The sequence below is a fragment of the Somniosus microcephalus genome, chromosome 1 (assembly GCF_052327205.1).
Source record: "Somniosus microcephalus isolate GS21.2 chromosome 1, FLI_Smic_1.0, whole genome shotgun sequence".
In the NCBI taxonomy this organism is placed as follows: Eukaryota; Metazoa; Chordata; class Chondrichthyes; order Squaliformes; family Somniosidae; genus Somniosus; species Somniosus microcephalus.
In genome coordinates, this window is record NC_140987.1 from 181,322,244 (window position 1) to 181,345,042 (window position 22,799).

The following is a 22,799-nucleotide window of genomic DNA, read 5'->3' on the forward strand; positions in this document are numbered from 1 at the left end:
CACTCACAAGAACAGCCATTGTTAATTTATTTCTTTACTGACATTTGTTACCCAGTGAGACTTCTGTCTGTCTCTGGCTTATACACAAAGATAAGATCAGAGCTGTGTAGATGTTTCTACTGCATTCACAGCGATCCAGATCTATTCTATGATAAGACTGCATATGCAAGCACACCAGAGCCTAGACAGTGAAAATGTGATATGACACATATAGACTGTGTCTTCACATATCTCTTTCAAATCTTTTGAAAGTACAAAATTCATGATACTGCGACTGCCCTGGTCAAAGTCAACCAATGTGACCACAATGCTATCATAAGAACATAAAAATTGGGAGCAGAAGTCAGCCATACGGCCCCTCCAACCTGCTCCGCCATTCAATAAGATCATGTAAGAAATCACACAACACCAGGTTATAGTCCAACAGCTTTATTTGAAATCACAAGCTTTCGGAGCGCTGCTCCTTCGTCAGGTGAAGTGGAGAGATGCATAAAAACACAGCTTATATAGTCAGAGAATAATGTCAGATGTTTACAGGTAATCTTTCTAACTGCCATTTATCACACCTCGGCAGAGAGATAATCACAGCAATCAAAGGTGTAAATGGTGTCCAAATATGTCAGTCAGGAAAACATTACATCAAAGAGCAATGAGGTGGCATCACAAGGGGTCAAATGTTGCAGATGCTGGGGTCTGTATGAAAAACAAAAAACCAGACAAAAAACATTTTTTTTGCTGGAAATCACAGCAGGTCCGGCCGCATCTGTGTGGAGAGAACAAGCCAATGACGACTCGAGTCTGGATGACCCTACGTCAGGTGGGGTTACATGTAGCGTGACATGAACCCAAGATCCCGGTTCAGGCCGTTCTCATGGGTGCGGAACTTGGCTATTAGTTTCTGCTCGATGATTTTGCGTTGTCGTGTGTCTCGAAGGCCGCCTTGAAGAATGCTAACCCGAAGATCGGAGGCTGAATGTCCTTGACTGCTGAAGTGTTCCCCGACTGGGAGGGAACACTCCTGCCTGGCGATTGTTGCACAGTGTCCGTTCATCCGTTGTCGCAGTGTCTGCATGGTCTCGCCGATGTACCATGCTCCGGGGCATCCTTTCCTGCAACGTATGAGGTAGACAACGTTGGCCGAGTCACATGAGTATGTACCATGTACCTGGTGGGTGGTGTCCTCACGTGTGATGACGGTATCTGTGTTGATGATCTGGCATGTCTTGCAGAGGTTGCTGTGGCAGGGTTGTGTGGTGTCGTGGTCGCTGTTCTCCTGAAAGCTGGGTAATTTGCTGCGAACGATGGTCTGTTTGAGGTTAGGCGGCTGTTTGAAGGCAAGCAGTGGAGGCATGGGGATGGCCTTAGCGAGGTGTTCGTCATCATCGATGACATGTTGAAGGCTGTGAAGAACATGGCGTAGTTTCTCCGGTCCGGGGAAGTACTGGATGACGAAGGGTGCTCTGTTGGTTGTGTCCCATGTTTGTCTTCTGAGGAGGTCTATGCAATTTTTCGCAGTGGCCCGTCGGAACTGTCGATCGACAAGTCGAGCATCATATCCCGTTCTTACGAGGGCGTCTTTCAGCGTCTGTAGGTGTCCATCGCGTTCCTCCTCGTCTGAGCAGATCCTGTGTATTCGCAGGGCTTGTCCATAGGGGATGGCTTCTTTAATGTGGTTAGGGTGGAAGCTGGAGAAGTGGAGAATCATGAGGTTGTCCGTGGGCTTGCCGTAGAGTGAAGTGCTGAGGTGTCCGTCTTTGATGGAGATTCGTGTGTCCAAGAATGAAACCGATTCTGAGGAATAGTCCATGGTGAGTTTGATGGTGGGATGGAACTTGTTGATGTTATTGTGTAGTCTTTTCAGTGATTCTTCGCCGTGGGTTCATAGGAAGAAAATGTCGACGATGTATCTGGTGTATAGCGTTGGTTGGCGGTCCTGTGCAGCGAAGAAGTCTTGCTCGAACTTGTGCATGAAGATGTTGGCGTATTGGGGTGCGAATTTGGTCCCCATGGCTGTTCCGTGTGTTTGGGTAAAGAACTGGTTGTCGAAGGTGAAGACATTGTGGTCAAGGATGAAGCGGATGAGTTGTAGGATGGCGTCTGGAGATTGGCTGTTGTTGGTGTTGAGTACTGAGGCTGTCGCAGCGATGCCGTCATCATGGGGGATACTGGTGTAGAGTGCCGAGACGTCCATCGTGGCGAGCAGTGTTCCTGGTTTGACTGGTCCGTGGGTGCTGAGTTTCTGTAAGAAGTCTGTAGTGTCATGACAGAAGCTGGGGGTTCCCTGTACGATGGGTTTCAGGATGCCCTCGACGTATCCAGAGAGGTTCTCACACAGGGTTCCGTTGCCTGATACGATAGGACATCCGGGTGTGTTGGCTTTGTGTATCTTTGGGAGGCAGTAGAAGTCTCCCACGCGGGGAGTACGTGGGATGAGAGCGCGTAGGATGCTTTGAAGGTCTGGATCAAAGGTCTTGATCATTCTGTTGAGTTGGCGGGTGTGTTCTTTGGTCGGATCTGTGGGTAACTGTCTGTAGTGTTCCTGGTTGTCCAGTTGTCGGTATGCTTCTTTGCAATAGTCCGTTCTGTTCTGTATGACGATGGCTTCTCCTTTGTCTGACAACGCAAAATCATCGAGCAGAAACTGATAGCGAAGTTCCGCACCCATGTGGACGGCCTGAACCGGGATCTTGGGTTCATGTCACGCTACATGTAACCCCACCTGACGTAGTGTCGTCCAGACTCGAGTCGTCGTTGGCTTGTTCTCTCCACACAGATGCGGCCGGACCTGCTGTGATTACCAGCAAAAAAAATGTTTTTTGTCTGTTTTTTTGTTTTTCATACAGACCCCAGCATCTGCAACATTTGACCCCTTGTGACGCCACCTCATTGCTCTTTGATGTAATGTTTTCCTGACTGACCTGTTTGGACACCATTTACACCTTTGATTGCTGTGATTATCTCTCTGCCAAGGTGTGATAAATGGCAGTTAGAAAGATTACCTGTAAACATCTGACATTATTCTCTGACTATATAAGCTGTGTTTTTATGCATCTCTCCACTTCACCTGATGAAGGAGCAGCGCTCCGAAAGCTTGTGATTTCAAATAAAGCTGTTGGACTATAACCTGGTGTTGTGTGATTTCTTACAGTTGTCCACCCCAGTCCAACACCGGCATCTCCACACAATAAGATCATGGCTGATCTTCGACCTCAACGCCACTTTCCCACCCGATCTCCATGTCCCTTGATACCCCTAGGGCTCGAATTTCCAAGCCCCGTGGAGGCGGGTTTGGAGGCGGGAGTGGTGGGAAAATTGCAGAATCGGGAGGCACGAACCCATCCCGCCCCCAACCCGCCTCCGTGCCAATGTCCCAGGAGGCGGGTATCCGACCTGTGCTGGGAGCCACCTCCCCAAGGCGGGAAGGGGATTAGTGCCACTTAACTGCCTGTTAACAGGCAGTTTTTGCCTAATCCCTATTTTTAGCCCTGAAGTGTGGCTTCCCGATGGCTCCGAACCACGCCACGTTAGCAAGGCGGGCCGTCGGTCTGCAGGGGTTGGAGGGGTCAAGTTGTCCGTTGTGCAGGTGAATGATGGGTGCATGTGTGCAGAGGTAAGTGTGTGAGGTAAGTGTAAAGTGTTTTAATAAGTTTTACTTACCTTTACTTTCTCCTGCAGGCTTCCTTCCTTCAGTTCTCGGGAGTCCCTCAATTCACCGGCACAGAAAGCAGAATGGCCGCTGAACTGCAGCATTCTGCTTTCTGGTCTGGAGAGATCTCTAACTGAGTCTGAGTAGAAAGACTCAAGTTAGAAGACAGATTGTCAGTGTTTGACAGCTTCACAGAGCTGTCACACGCTGATTTTTCATCTGTCAAAAGCTCTTGACAGATGAAATGTCAATCGCTGACGTCACCAGTAACCAGGTGTCCCTTAATTGGCCTGCTGAGCCCGCTGTGTGGGCTTAACAAGGGCAAACAAGGGAAAATAGCGTGGGTTGGCCACAAGTCGATGGAGGCGGGGCTACAACCCAAAAAGTGGGAGTTCCGCCTCCATCACGTCCCCATTGACAAAATCCAGCCCCTGGAGTCCAAACATCTATCTATCTCAGCTTTGACTATATGCAATGATTCAGCATCCACAGCCCTATGGGGTAGAACATTCCAAAGAACCCTCTGAATGAAGAAATTCCTTCTCATCTCAGTCAGCATCTGTGGATTTTCTGTTCTTCTTCCAGATTTCTAGAATCTGCAGTTTTTTGTTTTTTGACCATTGTTGGGGGACTGGGCACCATTTCTTTTAGGCTCTTATGGGGGTGGGTTGAAAGGGAGGTCCCTATGTTGAACCTGTAGGATTCTCTTGTTGGTCTACACCTTGAATTCACTTCTGGATGCCAAGGCACAAGGGAAACAACCGAACCCTGGAAGTGGAACAGTATAGGACCAAAAGGCTGATCCCTATCTTCAGAGGACTGAGTTATGAGGAGATTTTAGGAGCCAATGAATTCAGAGGATAGGAAAAAGTCAACAATGCCAGTGAACATGAGGCTGAGATGCAAGAATTGCGTTTTCTCCGATACTGGTCCCCCGTTACACACAGTTCTTGGACTTCAGGATTTATAAGAACAAAATAGACACGGCACAGGGTTTTGGTTCAACTTTTGATTCGTTCGTTTATTGAACACATACACACAATTACCTCCCCAGTATAAATCCCTATGATTTATATAGACTAACAGCCCTAAAATACAAACCCCCACGTAAGGGTCATTTGCATCGACACAATATGACACAGTTAAACCCGTCCGCGATTTGACTGTTACATATAAAGTTACCCAGACTCAATCACGAAACCCTTATTGTGATCTGACTGAAACTTACAAACTTACTCAGACTCAATCACAAAAGCCCCCTCTATGATTTGACTGAAACATACAATCACCGCTCCCGATCGGCTGTCTCCTGGAGTTGATTGTAGGCCTGAATCCTTCTGCTCGCTGTTCTTGCATTAGCTCCCGACGCCGTCTCTCTTCGATGTGGCTTTACTTTAAACCAAAAACTTGCAATATCTTGAAACACATTTCCTGGCCCCTCCTGTGCACATGATGGCCGTATCAAAATGTGTGAATGTCTCTAGCAGAGAACTCTTGATGGCTAATTGTCCCTCGTATTGTCCATTGATTACTTGGGCACCGACTGCCTGTATTGAGGTCCTTTCTGACAATGCAACCTTCCCAAGGTGACTGCATATGCTAATTGTTGATTTCTGTAAGCATTCGTATTCAAATGGTTCAGGGCCCGGCCCATTGTCTAGGCCTGCACTGATACGAGCTTTTCTGGAGCCATGGTCCAAGGTGTGCTTCTTTAACAATGTAACCCCTTAAGGTAAATGAATATGCAAATGTTCTTGTATCTTCCCTAGACAGAAAACCTTTGTATAGCAATTCGGCCGCAATGTCTGAATTAACCCTATTATTGCCCAGCTCCTTTTGCAGGATGTGCAGTTCTGGATTTTTATATTTCATAGTCCAATTATTACCATTGGGGGGAGGAACGGATCCTACAGTAGTCAGGAGGTTGGCTGGAAGGAGGTAGAATTTTAACATCTTTTGAACTTTTTGAAAAAAATGAGTTTGGTGTAATAATGAGTAGAAATTGCGATGTGAGAGAAGGGTAGGTGTAGAGTTAGGAAGTGGAGAGGGGGCGGCGGGTGGTGATAGCGCCAGAGAATGCTCCAGTGTCATGTTTGCAAAGGGTAACACCTCCATCACATTTCCGATAGAAAGGAGGCATCAGACGGACAGGGTGCACATCTTTCACCAGATGGCAGGGTTCCCTTGAGTGCAAAGAGAACACATGTTATTCATGTGAACACCAGGTCTCATTGTATCAAACCCATGGCCTCCATGAAGAGAAATCTTTTTCACCCAATCAATATTCAGGTGAGATCTAACCACAGAAATGGATGTCAATAGTCATTATCAATGATGTGTTCATTATATGGCAGCCAACAGTGGCCAAATTATTTGAGGGAGAAGGAAGACTAGGCAGATGGTTCTTAAGACACCAGGGCTACCCTCTGTTTATTTCCTCCCCCCACACTCCACTCCTGAAAACATCATTAACAGCAGAGGAGCACTATAGCCTGGATGCCTCAGCTTCTGTTTACTTCAACCTGCAAAAATTGGTGTACCATGCAGTTTGGCACAATGAGCAGCTGTGTACAAAATGGCAATGTGCACAATACTTGAAATGGTATTTCCTGGAGTGCCAGGAGTTACGAACTTAGGTTTGTGCCATAAGAACATAAGAAATAGGAGCAGGAATAGGCCACTTGGCCCCTTGAGCCTGCTCCGCCATTCAATAAGATCATGGCTGATCTTGGGCGCAAAGCCACTTCCCTGCCCGCGCCCCATAACCTTTCATTCACTTATTTGTAAAAATCTGTCTATCTCCACCTTAAATGTATTTAATAACCCAGCCTCCACGGCTCTCTGGGGCAGAGAATTCAACAGATTTATGACCCTCTGAGAGAAGAAATTCCTCCTCATCTCAGTTCTAAAAGGGTGACCCTTTATTCTGAAACTATGCCCCCGAGTTCTAGATTTCCCCACGAGGGGAAACATCCTTTCTGCATCTACCTTGTCGAGCTCCCTCAGTATCTTGTGTGTTTCAATAAGATCACCTCTCATTCTTCTAAATTCCAATGAGTATAGGCCCAACCTGTTCAACCTTTCTTCATAAGTCAACCCCCTCATCTCAAGAATCAACCGTGTGAATTGTGTCTGAACTGCCTTCAATGCAAGTATATCCCTCCTTAAATAAGGAGACCAAAACTGTACGCAGTACTCAAGGTGTGGTCTCACCAATACCCTGTACAGTTGTAGCAGGGCTTCCCTGCTTTTATACTCCAACCCCCTTGCAATAAAGGCCAACATTCCATTTGCCTTTTTGATTACTTGCTGCACCTGCATGCTAACATTTTGTGTTTCATGCACAAGGACCCCCAGGTCCCTCTGAACTGTAGCATTTTGTAATCTCTCTCCATTTAAATAATAATTTGTTTTTTATTTTTCCTGCCAAAGTGGATAACCTCACACTTTCCCACATTATACTCCACCTGCCAAATGTTTGCCCATTCATTTAGCCTGTCTATGCCCCTTTGCAGATTCTTTGAGTCATCCACACAACTTGCATTCCCACCCATCTTTGTATCATCCACAAACTTGGTTACATTACACTCAGTCCCTTCATTCAAGTCATTAATGTAGATTGTAAATAGTTGAGGCCCCAGCACCAATCCCTGTGGCACCCCACTAGTTACCATTTGTCAACTGGAAAATGACCTATTTATCCCGACTCTCTGCTTTGTTAGTTATCCAATTTTCTATCCATGCTAATATATTACCCCCAACTATGTGAGCTCTTACCTTGTGCAGTAACTTTTTATGTGGCACGTTATCGAATGCCTTCTGGAAATCCAAATACACCACATCCACTGGCTCACCCTTATCCACCCTGCTCGTTACATCCTCAAAAAACTGCAGCAAATTTGTTAAACATGATTTCTCTTTCATAAAACCATGCTGATTCTGCTTGACTGCATTATGATTTTCCAAATGCCCTGCTATTGCTTCCTTAATGAAGGACTCCAGCATTTTCCCAATGACAGATGTTAGGCTAACTGGTCTATAGTTTCCTGCTTTCTGTCTCCCTCCTTTCTTAAATAGGGGTGTTACATTTGCGGTTTTCCAATCCGCTGGGACCTTTCCAGAGTCCTGGGAATTTTGGTATATTACAACCAATGCATCCACTATCTCTGCAGCCACTCCTTTTAAGACCCTGGGATGCAGGCCTTCTGGTCCAGGGGACTGGTCATCTTTTAGTCCCATTATTTTACCAAGTACTTTTTCCTTAGCGATAGTTGTCTTTAGTTTCCCCCTCCCTGTGGCCCCTTGATTGTGCATTATTGGGATGTTGTTAGTGTCTTCTACTGTGAAGACAGATACAAAATATTTGTTCAGAGTCTCTGCCATTTCCCTGTTTCCCATTATTAATTCCCCATTCTCATCCTCTAAGGGACCAATGTTTACTTTAGCTACTCTCTTCCTTTTTGTATATCTGTATAAGCTCTAACTCTCTGTTTTAATATTTCTTGCCAGTTTACACTCATAATTCATCTTCTCTCTTTATATTTTTAGTCATCCTTTGCTGGTTTTTAAAAATTCCCCAATCCTCTGGCCTCCTACCAATCTTGGCAACATTGTATGCCTTCGTTTTCAATTTGATACCAGCCTTTACTTCCTTAGTTAGCCATGGATGGTGCTCCCTTCTCTTAAAACCTTTCTTTCTCACTGGAATATATTTTTGTTGAGAGTTATTAAATATCTCCTTAAATGTCCATCACTACATTTCAACTGTTTAACCTTTTAATTTATTTTTCCAGTCCACTTTAGCCAGCACTGCCCTCATGCCATTGTAATTGCCTTTGTTTAAGATCAGGACACTGATTTGAGATACTACTTTCTCACCCTCCACTTGAATTTGAAATTCAACTCTTTCCTACAGGATCCTTTACTGTGACATCATTTATTAATTCTGTCTCATTACACAGTACCAGATCCAAGATAGCCTGCTCCCTGGTTGGTTTTATTACATATTGTTCTAGGAAGCCATCCCGGATACACTCTATGAATTCCTCCCCAAGGCTACCATGGCCAATTTGATTTGTCCAATCAATATGGAGATTAAAATCACCCATGATTATTACCGTACCTTTTTACAGGCCTCCATTATTTGTTGAGTTATACTCTGTCCAACCGTATTGCTACTGTTCGGGGGCCTGTAGACTATGCCCACCAGAGACTTTTTCCCCTTATTATTTCTTATCTCCACCCAAACCAATTCTACATCTTGTTCTTCTGAATCAATATTACTTCTCACCACTGCACTGATCCCATCCTTTACCAACAAAACCACCCCACCTCCCTTTCCTTTCTGTCTATTCTTCCGAATTGCCAAATACCCTGGAATATTCAGTTCCCAACCCTGATCACCTTGCAACCACGTCTCTGTAATGGCGATCAGATCATACCCATTTGTATCTATTGGTGCCGTCAACTCATCTATCTTGTTACGAATGCTGCATACATTCAGATATAGAGCTTTTAACTTTGTCTTTTTACCATGGATGATAGTTCCCCAAGAAATGTGTACAAAAATGAACAGTATACTTGCCTTCGCTTTGCTGCTAATACCAACACAATTCTTTTTGATTTTCAGAAAGAATTGAATGACTGCATTGAATTGGTTAGTGATCTCCCTCCATGCAGTTTTCACCTATGCTTTTATTGGAAGGTGGCCTTGAGATTTTTGCTGTAATATAAGTTGAGCCAAAATGCTCTTCAGCTCAAAATCCACAAGATTGAAGCCATTCTGTTCAATTTCTGCCTAAAATGCTGTCCCATAGATGCCAATTCAACCTCCCTCCCTGGCTGCCTGCTTAGATTGAACAAGAAGGAATGCAATCTCAATGTCCTGTTCAACCCTGGCCTGAGCATCAACCACAGAAGTGGTCCATCACCAAGATTGTCTACTTCCAGCCTGATATCTACCTATGCCCGTATCTTGCTCGCTACTGCCATTGGGATGTTCACTCATGCCTTCTGAAACAATCTCTTTAGTGGAGCTCCATCAACTTATCCAAAACTCTGCGTTCAGGATCCAATTCTGCACAAAGTTCTGTAGATCCATTGCCTCTGTTCTCACTGATCTCCACCACCTCCTTGTCTCCAAACATATCAGTATGAAAGCCTTATCGCACCTTCCAATCCTTCCATGACCTCAATTCACTCAAACCGCTACAATCTTCTGCAACTCTATGTCCTGTCATGTACCTTCACATTTTCAACTCTGGTCTGCTATTCACTCCCCACCATGCTGGTGGCACTGCCTTCAGCCATTACGCTACACTGGAAATCTGAGCCCAAAAATCATCGGACCACGATCCCAGCAGTAAGGTGGGATTGCATTCACCAGTGATTCCAGCACTGACCCTGTCAGAGTATGTGGAGTTAATGGAAACTCATTTACATCCCCACAGCAGGTGCCCATGTCCACCATTTCCATACTGCCAGAAATTCTTGTGGCAAGCTGCCATCTTAGAATCGTAGAATAGTACAGCACAGAAGGAGGCCATTTGGCCCATCGAGTCTGCGCCGGCTCTTTCGAAGACCAATCTAGTTAGACCCACTCCCCCGCTCTTTCCCCATATCCTGCAATTTACTTTCCTTCAAGTATTTATCCAATTCACTTTTGAAGGCTACAATTGAATTTGTATCCACCACCTTATTAGGAAGTGTACTCCAAATCTTAAACACTCGTTGAGTAAAAAAGCTTTCCCTCATGTTGCCTCTGGTTCTTTTGCCAATCACCTTAAATCTTTGCCCTCTCGTTAGCGACCCTTCAGCCATTGGAAACAGTTTCTCTTTATTTACTCTATCTAAACCCTTCATGATTTTAAGCACCTCTATCAAATCTCCTCTTAGCCTTCTCTGCTCCAAAGAGAACAACCCCAGCTTCTCTAGTCTATCCACGTAACTATATTCCCTCATCCCTGGAACAATTCTAATAAATCTCTTCCATACCCTCTCCAAAGCTTTCACATCCTTCCTAAAGTGTGGTGCCCAGAATTGGACACAATACTCCAGCTGGGGCCGAACGAGTGTTTTATATAGATTTAGCATAAATGTTTGTAAAGCCCAGGATCCCATATGCTTTGTTAACTGCATTGTTAACCTGTCTTGCCACCTTCAAAGATTTGTGCACAAGCACCCCCAGGTCTCTCTGTTGTTGCACCCCTTTTAAAATTGTACCGTTTAGTGTGTATGGGCTCTCCTCATTCTTCCTACCAAAATGTATCGCCTCACACTTCTCTGCATTGAATTTCATCTCCCATGTGTCTGCCCATTCCACCAGCCTGTCTGTCTTTTTGAAGTCTATTACTATCTTCCTCACTGTTTACTACACTTCCAAGTTTCGTGTCATCTGCAAATTTTGAAATTGTGCCCTCTACCTACAAGTCCAAGTCATTAATGTATATCAAAAACAGTAGTGGTCCTTGCACTGAGCCTTGGGGAACACCACTGTGTACCCTGCTCTGAAAAACAGCCATTCACCACAACTCTCTGTTTTCTATCCCTTAGCCAATTTTGTATCCATGCTGCTACTGCCCCTTTTATTCCATGGGTTTCAATTTTGCTAACAAGCCTAGTATGTCGTACTTTATCAAACACCTTTTGAAAGTCCATATACACAACATCAACTGCACTGCCCTCATCCACCCTCTCTGTTACCTCATCAAAAAACTCAATCATGTTATTAAAACAAGATTTGCCCTTAACAAAGCCGTGCTGACTCTCCTCTATTAGTCCATGCTTGTTCAAGTGGCTGTTAATTTTCTCCCAGATTACTGTTTCTAAAAGCTTCCCCACCACATTAAACTGACTGGCCTGTAATTGCCAGGTTTATCCTTCTCCCCTTTTTTTGAACAAGGGTGTAACATTTGCAATTCTCCAGTCCTTTGGCACCATCCCTGTGTCCAAGAAGGAGTGGAAGATTGTGGCCAGCACCTTTGCAATTTCTACCCTTACTTCCCTCAGCAACCTAGGATGCCTCCCATCCGGACCAGGTGACTTATCCACTTCAATTACAGCCAGCCTGTCTAGTACCTCCTCTTTATTTTTATCTCATCCAGCATTCCAGCAACCTCCTCATTTACCATAGCTTTAGCAAAGTCCTCTTCCTTGGCAAACACTGATGCAAAGAAAATACTCATTTAGTACTTCAGCCATGCCTTCTGCCTCCACCAATAGTTCACCATTTTGGTCCCTAATCGGCCCCACCAAAATGCAGTTGACAAGGACGGGACCTGTAGGGGGACGGTGGGAATGGAGGGTCCCGACTCCCCTGGAGAATTAATTTTTTCACCCCTTTTAGCCCCTTTATTAAGAGGATTGATACTAATGAAAATTTACCTCCATCCTCAGGGGTCCAGGCCAATTCACGGGCCTGGATCCCCTTGTTGGGGCTAAACCTTGCCCTCCTGGAGGCCAGAATGCCTCTTCTTACTGGGCATACCAGCCCCCTCCCCCCCAACTTTATTTTGGGTCCCAATAAGGTCAGGGAAGCGGGAACTCCCAACATAGGACGTCGTATCCCTCCCCCCGCCTGCCCCCGCACCCCCCCCCCCTCCACAGCTCCTCTAGTTTTGTGTCACTGGCTTTTTAAGGGGCCGGCAGAGGCTCTATCCCTTACAAAACTGACCAGGAACTCTTATTGTAGGCCAGTATATCTGAGTCCCAGGCTGTTTCCAGAAAATTCCACTAGACTCCTACCAGAATTATGGCAGGAATCCACTGGAATCTACGAGTAAATTGTGGCCCACTTTTCATAAACATCTTTATCTCACTAGCTGCCTCCCACTTCAAAAACTTCCTCAAAAATTGCCTCTTTGACTGCCTTCGGTCACCACCCCTAACATTGCTCTTACCTTCAGCTCCCCTTAAAGTAGCTTGGGATGTTTTGTATTTGAAAAGTGCTGTATAAATATAAGCTGTTATTTTTGTGATCCAAGAATTACTCAGCTAGTGTTTTGTTTAACCATTTCTTTCCAATGTAAAGCCAATGCTTAGTTTAATTGCCTTTCCTTATGAATTTTGTTATTGTAATTGTCATTTTCGGGTTGGCAGGTTGTAACTAGTGGGGTACCACAAGGATCAGTGCTTGGGCCTCAGCTATTCACAATCTACATCAATGATTTGAATGAGGGGACCAAATGTAATAAATCCAAGTTTGCTGATGATACAAAGCTGGGTGGGAATGTAAGTTGTGAGGAGTATGCAAAGAGGCTTCAAGGGGATATAGACAGGCTAAGTGAGTGGGCAAGAACTTGGCAAATGGAATATAATGTGGAGAAATGTGAAGTTATCCACTTTGGTAGGAAAAATAGAAAAGCAGAGTATTTTTTAAATGGTGAGAGATTGGGAAATGTTGGCATTCAGAGGGACCTTGGTGTCCTTGTACACAAATTATTGAAAGTTAACATGCAGGTACAGCAAGCAGTTAGGAAGGCAAATAATATGTTGGCCTTTATTACAAGAGGATTTGAGTATAAGAGTAAAGACATCTTACTGCAATTATATAAGGCCCTGGTGAGACCACACCTGGAGTATTGTCATAGAGGGAGTGCAACGAAGGTTCACCAGACTGATTCCTGGGATGGGGTGATTGTCCTATGAGGAGAGATTGAGTAGACTAGGCCTATATTCTCCAGAGTTTAGAAGAATGAGAGGTGATCTCATTGAAACATACAAAAGATGCAGGGAGGATGTTTCCCCTGGCTGGGGAGTCTAGAACCAGGGGTCACAGTCTCAGAATAAGGGGTAGGTCATTTAGGACAGAGATGAGGAGAAATTTCTTCACTCAGATGGTGGCGAATCTTTGGAATTCTCTACCCTAAAGGGCTGTGGAGGCTCAGTCGTTGAGTATATTCAAGACAGAGGTCGATAAATTTTTGGGAATGAAGGGAATTAAGGGATATGGGGAGAGTGCAAGAAGGTGGAGATGAGGTAGAAGATCAGCCACGATCATGCTGAATGGTGGAGTAGGCTTGAGGGGCCAAATGGCCTACTCCTGCTTCTATTTCTTATGTTTTTATGTTCTTATGTCCAAGTTATACCAAATACACATTGCAATGTCAGAGGTGCCATCTTTCAGATGAGATATTAAACTGAGGCCATGTCTACCTGATATAAAGGAATCCCATGATAATTTTTAAAGAAAAGCAGGGGAGTTCCTCCATTGTCCTGACCAACATTCACCTCTCAAACCAACTACACGTCATTCATCTCATTGCTGTTTCTGGGCCTTTGCTGTTCACAAATTGGCTGCTGTTTTTGCCTACAAAACAACAGTGACTGCACTTCAAAAGTGATACATTGGGTGTGAGGTGCTTCAAAACATTCTGAGGACATGAAGGATGCTATATAAATGTAAGCTCTTTCTTTACTTCCACCGCCATAGCCTCGACCCTACCTAAGCCTCAGCTGCTGCTTGTATCTTATCATGCCCCAAATCGCACTTGCCAGTAATCCTCGTCCTTTTTCCCTATCTCCCAATCTTCAGATTTAAAATTCTTGTTCTTGCCTCCAAAATTCTTATGTATGAACCTGGTAGGTCTATAGGTGAGGTGGGGGTGGGGGGCGGGCATGGGCGTGGCTTGGAGTTTGGGGAGAGAAGCGGATCCACCAGTTATACATCCTATTTAAATTCTGCCGTAAATTCCACTAGAAGGTGGGAGGGTGTAAGGTGTGCAGGCTCTAGCAAGAGTGCAGCCACACAAATGATGGGTTTAGTCCAATTCGTGTGTGACTACAGGCACAGGTTCCTGCACATCAATAGCCACTATGCAGGAAGCTGCCATGATTCTTTCATCGATTGACCAGTGTCCCTGCAATCTTTCAGAATAAGGGGCAAGACACTGTTTGGCTTCTGGAGACAACGGGTATCTAATACTACAGTGAGGCTCAAATCTGCATTTGAATTAAAATTGAACAAAGCATTGACCTGTTGAAGGAAAGATTCAGCTGCCTAGGAGGCTCCCTGTGTTGCTCCCAATGTTGGCTCATGAACTGTGCTGGCCTGCTGTATCCTCCACAAGTATACTCTTCAGAATGGCCTCTATATTCTGAGAATGGTGCACGAAACTCAAAAGGTTAGTATGCAGGTGCAGCAAGTGATTAAGAAGGCCAATGGAATGTTGGCTTTCATTGCTAGGGGGATAGAATATAAAAATAGGGAGGTATTGCTTCAGTTGTACAAGGTATTGGTGAGACCGCACCTGGAATACTGCATACAGTTTTGGTGTCCATACTTAAGAAAGGACATACTTGCTCTCGAGTCAGTACAAAGAAGGTTCACTCGATTAATCCCGGGGATGAGGGGATGGACATATGAGGAGAGGTTGAGTAGATTGGGACTCTACTCATTGGAGTTCAGAAGAATGAGAGGCGATCTTATTGAAACATATAAGATTATGAAGGGGTTGGATCGGGTGGATGCAAGGACGATGTTCCAGATGATGGGTGAAACTAGAACTAGGGGGCATAGTCTTAGAATAAGGGGCTGCTCTTTCAAAACTGAGATGAGGAGGAACTACTTCACTCAGAGGGTGGTAAGTCCATGGAATATGCTGCCCCAAAAAGCTGTTGAAGCTACATCATTACATAAATTTAAAACAGAAATAGACAGTTTCCTAGAAGAAAAGGGAATTAAGGGTTACGGGGAGCAGGCAGGAATTTGGACATGAGTCTAGGTTCGGATAGGTCATGGCCCTGTGGGTAGCGGAGCGGGCCCAGGGGCCGTGTAGCCTGATCCTGCTCCTGTTTCGTGTGTCTAATTCTGTTAGATTCAGGAGATAGTCCTGTCATAGTGGATTGGCAGTTAGGATCAGATCAGCCATGATCTTATTGAATGGCGGAGCAGGCTCGAGGGGCCAATTGGCCTACTCCTGCTCCTATTTCTTATGTTCTTCTGTTCTTATGAACCCCCTGAGAGAAAGGAACTGGACATCAGATGTTCACAGCAGGGTCAGACAGCTTCCGGGAGAGAGCCGCAAGGCAAACTTATCAGAGAGACTTTCAGTAATGTCTAATTATATTATAGCTACATAATATCTGTAAAAAAACAGGATGTTCTATATAATTTAAATTTAAACCTCTCCATGGCCTTGCCCTTCCCTATCTTTGTAATGTCCTCCTGCTCTACAATCTCCCCATAGCTCCTCAATCTTCTGATGCTAACTCTTGTGTATCTTCCCCATCTACACCTCACCATTGGTGGCCATGCCTTCAGCTGCCTGGGTCCCACTCTCCTTCTCTAAACTCCTCGAACTGTCCATCTCCTTTCAAAAAACATTTTTTGACCATTTATCCCTCCGATCCAGACAGAAGTAGTCGTTGCTCTTCTACTGAACAAATTTTAATTAATCGATAGAAACCAGACTTACACGTGAGCTGGTGAACTTCTTTTATATTTTGGCCTTAAATAATGATAAGCAAGACAACACCAGCTAAAAATAGTTTTTTTCTGGACCACTCTTATTTTATTCAGACTGCATAACTTGTCTGCTCTATAAGCTTGTAGCCTTGACAGCCCGGGTCTACCCAGTTCAAGCCACTAATTGATAGGAGCTGTTGGTAGTAAGAGTCTTTTGTTTTGAGGGTGCTGTTTGAACTTCCCAGAGTTCCTAACATTAACCCATTATGTTTTCCCAAAATTCAGCAATGTGGTTTAAAACAATACATTTTGGGTTACTTTTCCTACAGTATTCACACTGCTTACCTCCCAGCAGTCAGTTCAAGAGCAGCACTGACAGTGATCTTCAAGATTGGCATTTTACTGCCTGTACTTAGTTCAAATGCCCAGGAAGAGTAAAGGGGAATAACTTGCAAAAGAAAAGAGAGGTTTATGCACTCCAGATTCAAAATGTGTTAGAATTGTAGGTCAAATGTAATTTGAAAGTATATTGCCATATTTTTGTGAAATAGATAAATAGAACAGTACAGATAGCTAGTGGATGAGATTATGGAGAAAATACTCTACGGGAAATAGTCAGTTTTGAGCCTCCTAAAGTCAACCTTTCGAAGTATTCTGTTTTCACATTATTTCCACGTTAGTTATTCCAGATATGAGCCTGATAAAATGTTTAAAAAACTATGAATATGAATGACAATAACACTGGATCTCCAGTCACTTCAAGTCATGTGATGCCCATGTTATTACTTCCAGGCAAAGATGATTTCACAGAGCTTATCTTGTCATTCAGAAACCACAGGTGTGCAAACTACATTGTGCTTAGATTGCATTGCAGTAAAGGCCTACTGAAATCGATATCCTGTCAACACATAAATTTAACATGACCGAAAAGCCAGCTACATCAACTTTATTTACAGTGTGCGTAGCGAAGACTGACAAGGCTGATCTAGTTGAATTCTGAATAATTCAGGCAGCCAGTCATCACCTATTGCTGAACAGTGCAAAAGCAATGTGCAAATCCTACCAGGAAAATGGTCCACTGTTATTCTAGAAATGATTGAAGGACAACTCATTTAGATGCGGAAATAACACCAGATGTGAGTTTGTCAGGTTTCCCTTGGCAATGGCAGCTAGAAACAGCATCCAATATTCTTAACTGTTAAAATAGTAATGAATGTAGTCTGTGTGTGTATCTCATGTGCATTATTTGTTGATTCAGCCAGTATTTAACTTCCTCTGTCAAGTTTTGAGCAATTTCGTCTGTGCAGAAATACATTCTCCAACATATTGTGAAACAGTCATTTGGGCTTGATTCAGGTGATCCCCTGGCACCTTTCCTCAACAGAGTGCCTGTTCAAGAATATTTTGAAACAAAATTAACTGTGGAGGAACACAATAAGGGAGACAAAATTCAATATCCTCCCACATACTTCCTGTCAAAAGCGTACCTGTTAACATTGCTAAAAATACAGGATGAGATATTTGGGCTGAAATGCTTAGTTGTGACTGTCAAGGTTCTTATCATAGTATTCACGCACTCACCACACACTGTTAGTAAATTGGGAGATGCTGGTTTTTGCAGTTTCCAATGGTAATTTATTACCAACAGTAAGTCAAGCTGTCTCATGAAAATTAATGTAAAATAATTGAAATTCAGCAGCTTAAAAGTCAGAAATTACTGATTTGACATAAATTAATCAAAAACCCTCATCTATGTGCAAAAACCACATAAACATGTAAGCCATGTATCAGAGATCAGTGATCTGTTTTTATGTCTCTTGTTAATTTACTTTCATATTCTTTTTTCTCCTTCCTTATCAATTTCTTGGTCCTCCTTTGCTGAATTCTAAAATCCTCCCAATCCTCAGGCTTACTATTCTTTTTGGCAACATTATAAGCCTCTTCCTTTGACCTAATACTATCTTTAACTTCTCTTGTTGGCCACAGTTGGACCACTTTTCCTGTGGGGTTTTTGTGCCTTAAAGGAATGCATATCTGTTGTAAATTATGTATATAGGGCTAGATTTTCAGTATAGACAGTTTTGGGGCGCTAACCTTAGCGCCCGCCCGAAGTTAGCGCCCGCCCCAAAGTAGCGCCCCGTTGCCGGAAATTCAGTGGCTTCGCCCTAAGAGAGTGGTGGAGCGCTAAAAGAGGCGTTCCACTCCTACCTTTAGGCGCTAAGCCGGCGGTCCAGAGGGATAGCGCCCAGGCGGGGCGCAGCGCGGGTGCGGTCATTTTTGCACTGACAGCAGACCCCGTGGTGCCGACCAGCTGTTAAAGGGGGAAGAGACGAATTGGTCTGCTGCCACGCCCTGCACACTGCAGCCTTGCAAAGAGGCCTCAACACTGCTGCTCAGCCCCAGGGAGTCATGGCAACGCCAGAGAAGGCCCGTCAGCGTGCCCTGCGCTTCTCAGAGGGTGATCTGGACATAATGGTCACAGCTCTGGAGGTGAGGCGCAAGATCTTGTTTCCAGAGAGTGGGAGGAATCCAACCCACCATGACTACACCAAAGCCTGGAAGCAGATCGCCCAGAGGGTGACGTTCACCGGCGATGCCCCCAGGACCCACAAACAATGTCGTAAAAAATACAACGATCTGACCAGGATTGTGAAGGTGAGTAGCCTTTCCAGTCTCCTCCTCATTCTTGCATGTACACCTGACATGATGGGCAAAGGGAGCTGAAAGTCCTATTGGCCAGCCCTCAGCCAGCAGCATTGGGACAGTCATGAGCATCAAATGGCCATTCGGCACTCTACACTTTGTCCAAGCTATTCCACCATGGGAGGCAGTGCACAGTACATCAGGGCTTCACTCTGTCCAAGCTATTCCACCATGGGAGGCAGTGCACAGTACATCAGGCCTTCACTCTGTCCAAGATATTCCACCATGGGAGGCAGTGCACAGTACATCAGGGCTTCACTCTGTCCAAGCTATTCCACCATGGGAGGCAGTGCACTCTACATCAGGGCTTCACTCTGTCCAAGCTATTCCACCATGGGAGGCAGTGCACACTACATCAGGGCTTCACTGCGCACTTACAGCCCGTCCTTTCTCTTGCAGGCTAAAGTAGCGTTTAATCGCCAGGCCCGTGCCAGGGGTGGCCGCGCCAAGCTGCAGAAGCTCACTCGGCTGGAGGAGCGCGTGTGTGTGCTCATGGGAGCCCGTGTGATTGTCCCCACAGCGTGCGGTGTATCCGACCCTCCACTGCCCGGCAATGGTAAGGACCTCGCCTTTTGGCCCTCTCGCATCGCACTGGCCCATCCGAGCTACCTCCTTTGCCACTGTCCCACCAATGCGCTGAATCCCACCAGTCCTAACTCCCTCGCTGACGCCGTCTCCTCACTCTGAAGCTACTCTTGTGCATTCCTGCTTTCAGCTGGTGACGACCAGGACCCTGAAGCTGCCAGTGACAGCACCTCCGACCAGGAGGAGGAGGAGGAGCAAGCCAGACCTTCGGGGGAACAGTCACGTCCCGCAGGAGAGGAGGAAATGCTTGACACCTCCTCACTGGACGAGTGCCTGGAGGAACTGTCGCAGGGCAATGCAGCTTCTGGGACCAGTGGCGTCCAGCCACCCAGCAGCCGTGCGCGTGGCCCGCGGCCTTCCCCCCAAAGGGGGGAAGGATCAGAGGGGAGTGCTGCTGCTCGGCACACTCGCCGTCACCAACGCGGCAAGGGTCCCCTAGTTCGGCCCCCTCCTCCCCAGCGGGAGAGTCGCGACTCCAGTCCGGACACCTTCACTTCGGAGGAGGTGCGGAAGCTGGATAAGATGGCCGACGACTCGGACCGGCGCCACACGGAGCTCATGAGCGTGGTGGGGCGCATGCCTGAGGCCATCGAGTCGCTGGCGACCAGTGTGCGCGAGTTCGGGGCAGCAACTGCCGCGAGTGGCCGCATGCTGACTGATGCCGTCAAGACCCTGGCGGATGTGATGCGCGCGCACACCAGGACCACAGGGGCACTCACTGCTGCCACACGCGCTGTCTCAGGCAGGCATCGCCAGGGCAGCCGCCGCGCTGGACCATCCCAGCAAGCCGCCCCTCGGCTGATTGCTGCGGATCCTGCAGTGCGGGCCCGGCCGAGTGCCACCGCGCCACAGCACCAGCCAGCGCATCCCAGACGCCAGCTGGCCCACATTGCGCCATCCGTCGCCGCCATTCCCCCACTGGGGCGTCAAGGGCAAGCGGCTGCAGCTGATGGTGGCCAGGCTCAGGTGCGCCACTCAGCAGACGGCCCCTCGAGGCCCAAACGCCGTGTAGGCCGCCCCCCAGCGGCATCTGGCGGAAGGGCATCTGAGCCTCAGGCGCCTTCCCCCAGCCTCGCAGCAGCCACTGGGCAGAGCTTGCGAAGGAGCAGCAGGCCGGGCAGGGGAGGCAAAAGGCTGGCCAAGGTCTCGCCCTCGCGGGCCACTCAGTAGAGGGTGTGGGCAGCTTTCCTTTAATATGGCGGTGGCCATCTTTATTTTGCCCATGGTTGTGCTTTTGGAGGGCTTATTTTTTGCGTTAGGCCGACGTTGAGGCCCGGTTTGAAGAAAGGTGGAGTGACTCCTCCCCAGTTTGTGGGAGTGAGTCGTTTGTTGGGCTTTTTGTGGGGCCCGTTTATTGTTTTTGGGGATTCATGTGGGAAGGGCTTTTCATTTTTGTGCAATAAAAAATTATCTTTATTCATGCAGTCTCCATGGTTGTTCTTCTTAGTGTTTGTTGGCTTCGCCGGCTGAGGGCTTGCGGAGCGGCTGCATTCATCTTCCCTCATGGCCCCTGGCCATTCCCTGACAGGGGGCTTAGAAGTACCGTGTAATAAGGTGGCGTCGTGCGGCCCTTGGCCCTGGTCGCTCCCTCCTGGGAACGTACTCCTGCTCCTCCTCCTCCTCCTCCTCCTCATGCTCCTCCTGCTCCTCCTCCTGAGGTGCTGGTCCAACGTCAGGTGGCAGTGCCTGAGTCCTGCGGATAGCCAGGTTGTGTAGCATGCAGCAAACCACCACAAATTGGGAGACCCGGTCCGGCGAATACTGGAGAGCTCCTCTGGAGCGATCAAGGCAGCGGAACCGCTGCTTGAGGACCCCAATAGTTAGCTCGATGATGTTGCGGGTGGTTTGATGGCTCTCGTTGTAGGCCTCTTCAGCAGCGGTCCTGGGCGCGCGGAGCGGGGTCATGAGCCAGGTGCACAAAGGATAGCCTTTGTCCCCGATGAGCCATCCTCTTGGGGGAGGCTGTGCCTGGAACATGTCATGCACAGTACTCTGCCGCAGGATAAAGGCATCGTGGCTGCTGCCTGGGAAGCTGGCATTGACTGCCATGATGCGCTGCTTGTGGTCACATACCAGCTGCACATTCAGAGAATGGTAGCCCTTCCTGTTGCGATACTGCTCGCCATGCTCCAGAGGGGCCCGCAAAGCCACATGCGTACAGTCAATGGCGCCCTGCACCAAGGGGAATTCCCCGAGTCTGGCAAATCCCAATGCGCGCTTATGCTGGCTCTCGAGGGCCATGGGGAAGGAGATGAATTGGCTTCTCCTTCTGAACAGTGCTTCGGTCACGTGGCGGATGCAGCGATGCGCGCCATACTGGGAGATGTTTGCTATGTCCCCAGCAGCGTATTGGAAGGAGCCGGTGGCATAGAAGTTCAATGCCACCGTCACCTTCACTTCCACCGACAGAGACGTCCTGCACCTGAGCTTTGGCCGCAGATCTCGGCGAAGCAGGTGGCAGATCTCTGCAATCACCTCCTTTCGGAATCGGAGCCTTCTAACACATCGCGCGGCACTCATGTTTAGGTAGGAGCGCTGCTGGCGGTATAGCCTGACTGGGTAAGGCCTACATGGCCGATGCCTGTAGCCCCCTCTGCCTCTAGCCAGGGCTGCCCCTCTCACAATGCGTCTGCGAGCCCTACGGACATGGCGCTGCAGCTCCGCATTGGCACCCCATGCAGCCCCCATCAAATCCTGGCAAACAGTCTAATTTCCAAATGGCCACTTGCAGCGCTATGGCCTGAGTCCAAAAATACCTGGCTCTTGCTGCTTGAAACCAGTTAGCTATCCTTCTTGTTGTGTCTCCAGAAATGCGTTGCACAAGACTGTTTTCTGAAAAAAGGCTGGCCTTTATACTGGAGAGGACGTTCCCTTTAATTAGCGCCCCCCGGGGCCCGCGCTGGTTGTGTTGCGTTCCTTTTTCCAAACGCTCCGGCTGCCTGCCGCACAATGGGGCGGTCCGACTGAAGTTTGCAATCGGGGCGGCCAAAGGGCGTTGCACGAGGATGTGACGTCATTTTCTGCGCGCGCATCCGGGCGGGCGCTAAACTTTGCGCCGGCGCTAACGGGCAACTTAATTTGGGGCGGGGCGCAAACTGCGCTGCGCCCGGGCGCTACACGCATAGCGCCCGGAAATCACTTCTCTTAAGGCGCTAACTGCTGGCGCAAGCGACTGAAAATCTAGCCCATATTCTTTAAATGCTAACCATTTCTTGTCTACCATCATACCTTTTAATGTCGTTTCCCAATTTACCTTAGCCAACTTGGCCCTCATACCTACATAGTTTGCTTTGTTTAGATTGAAGACCCTAGTTTCAATTTTAACGATATCACTTTCAAACGCAATATAAAATTCTATTATATTATGGTCACTCTTCCCTAATGGCCCCTTTACTACAAGGGGAGGGAAGGCAGAGTGATGGGGATGTGATGAGAGGTACAGCAGGATGAGGTTGAGTGTGG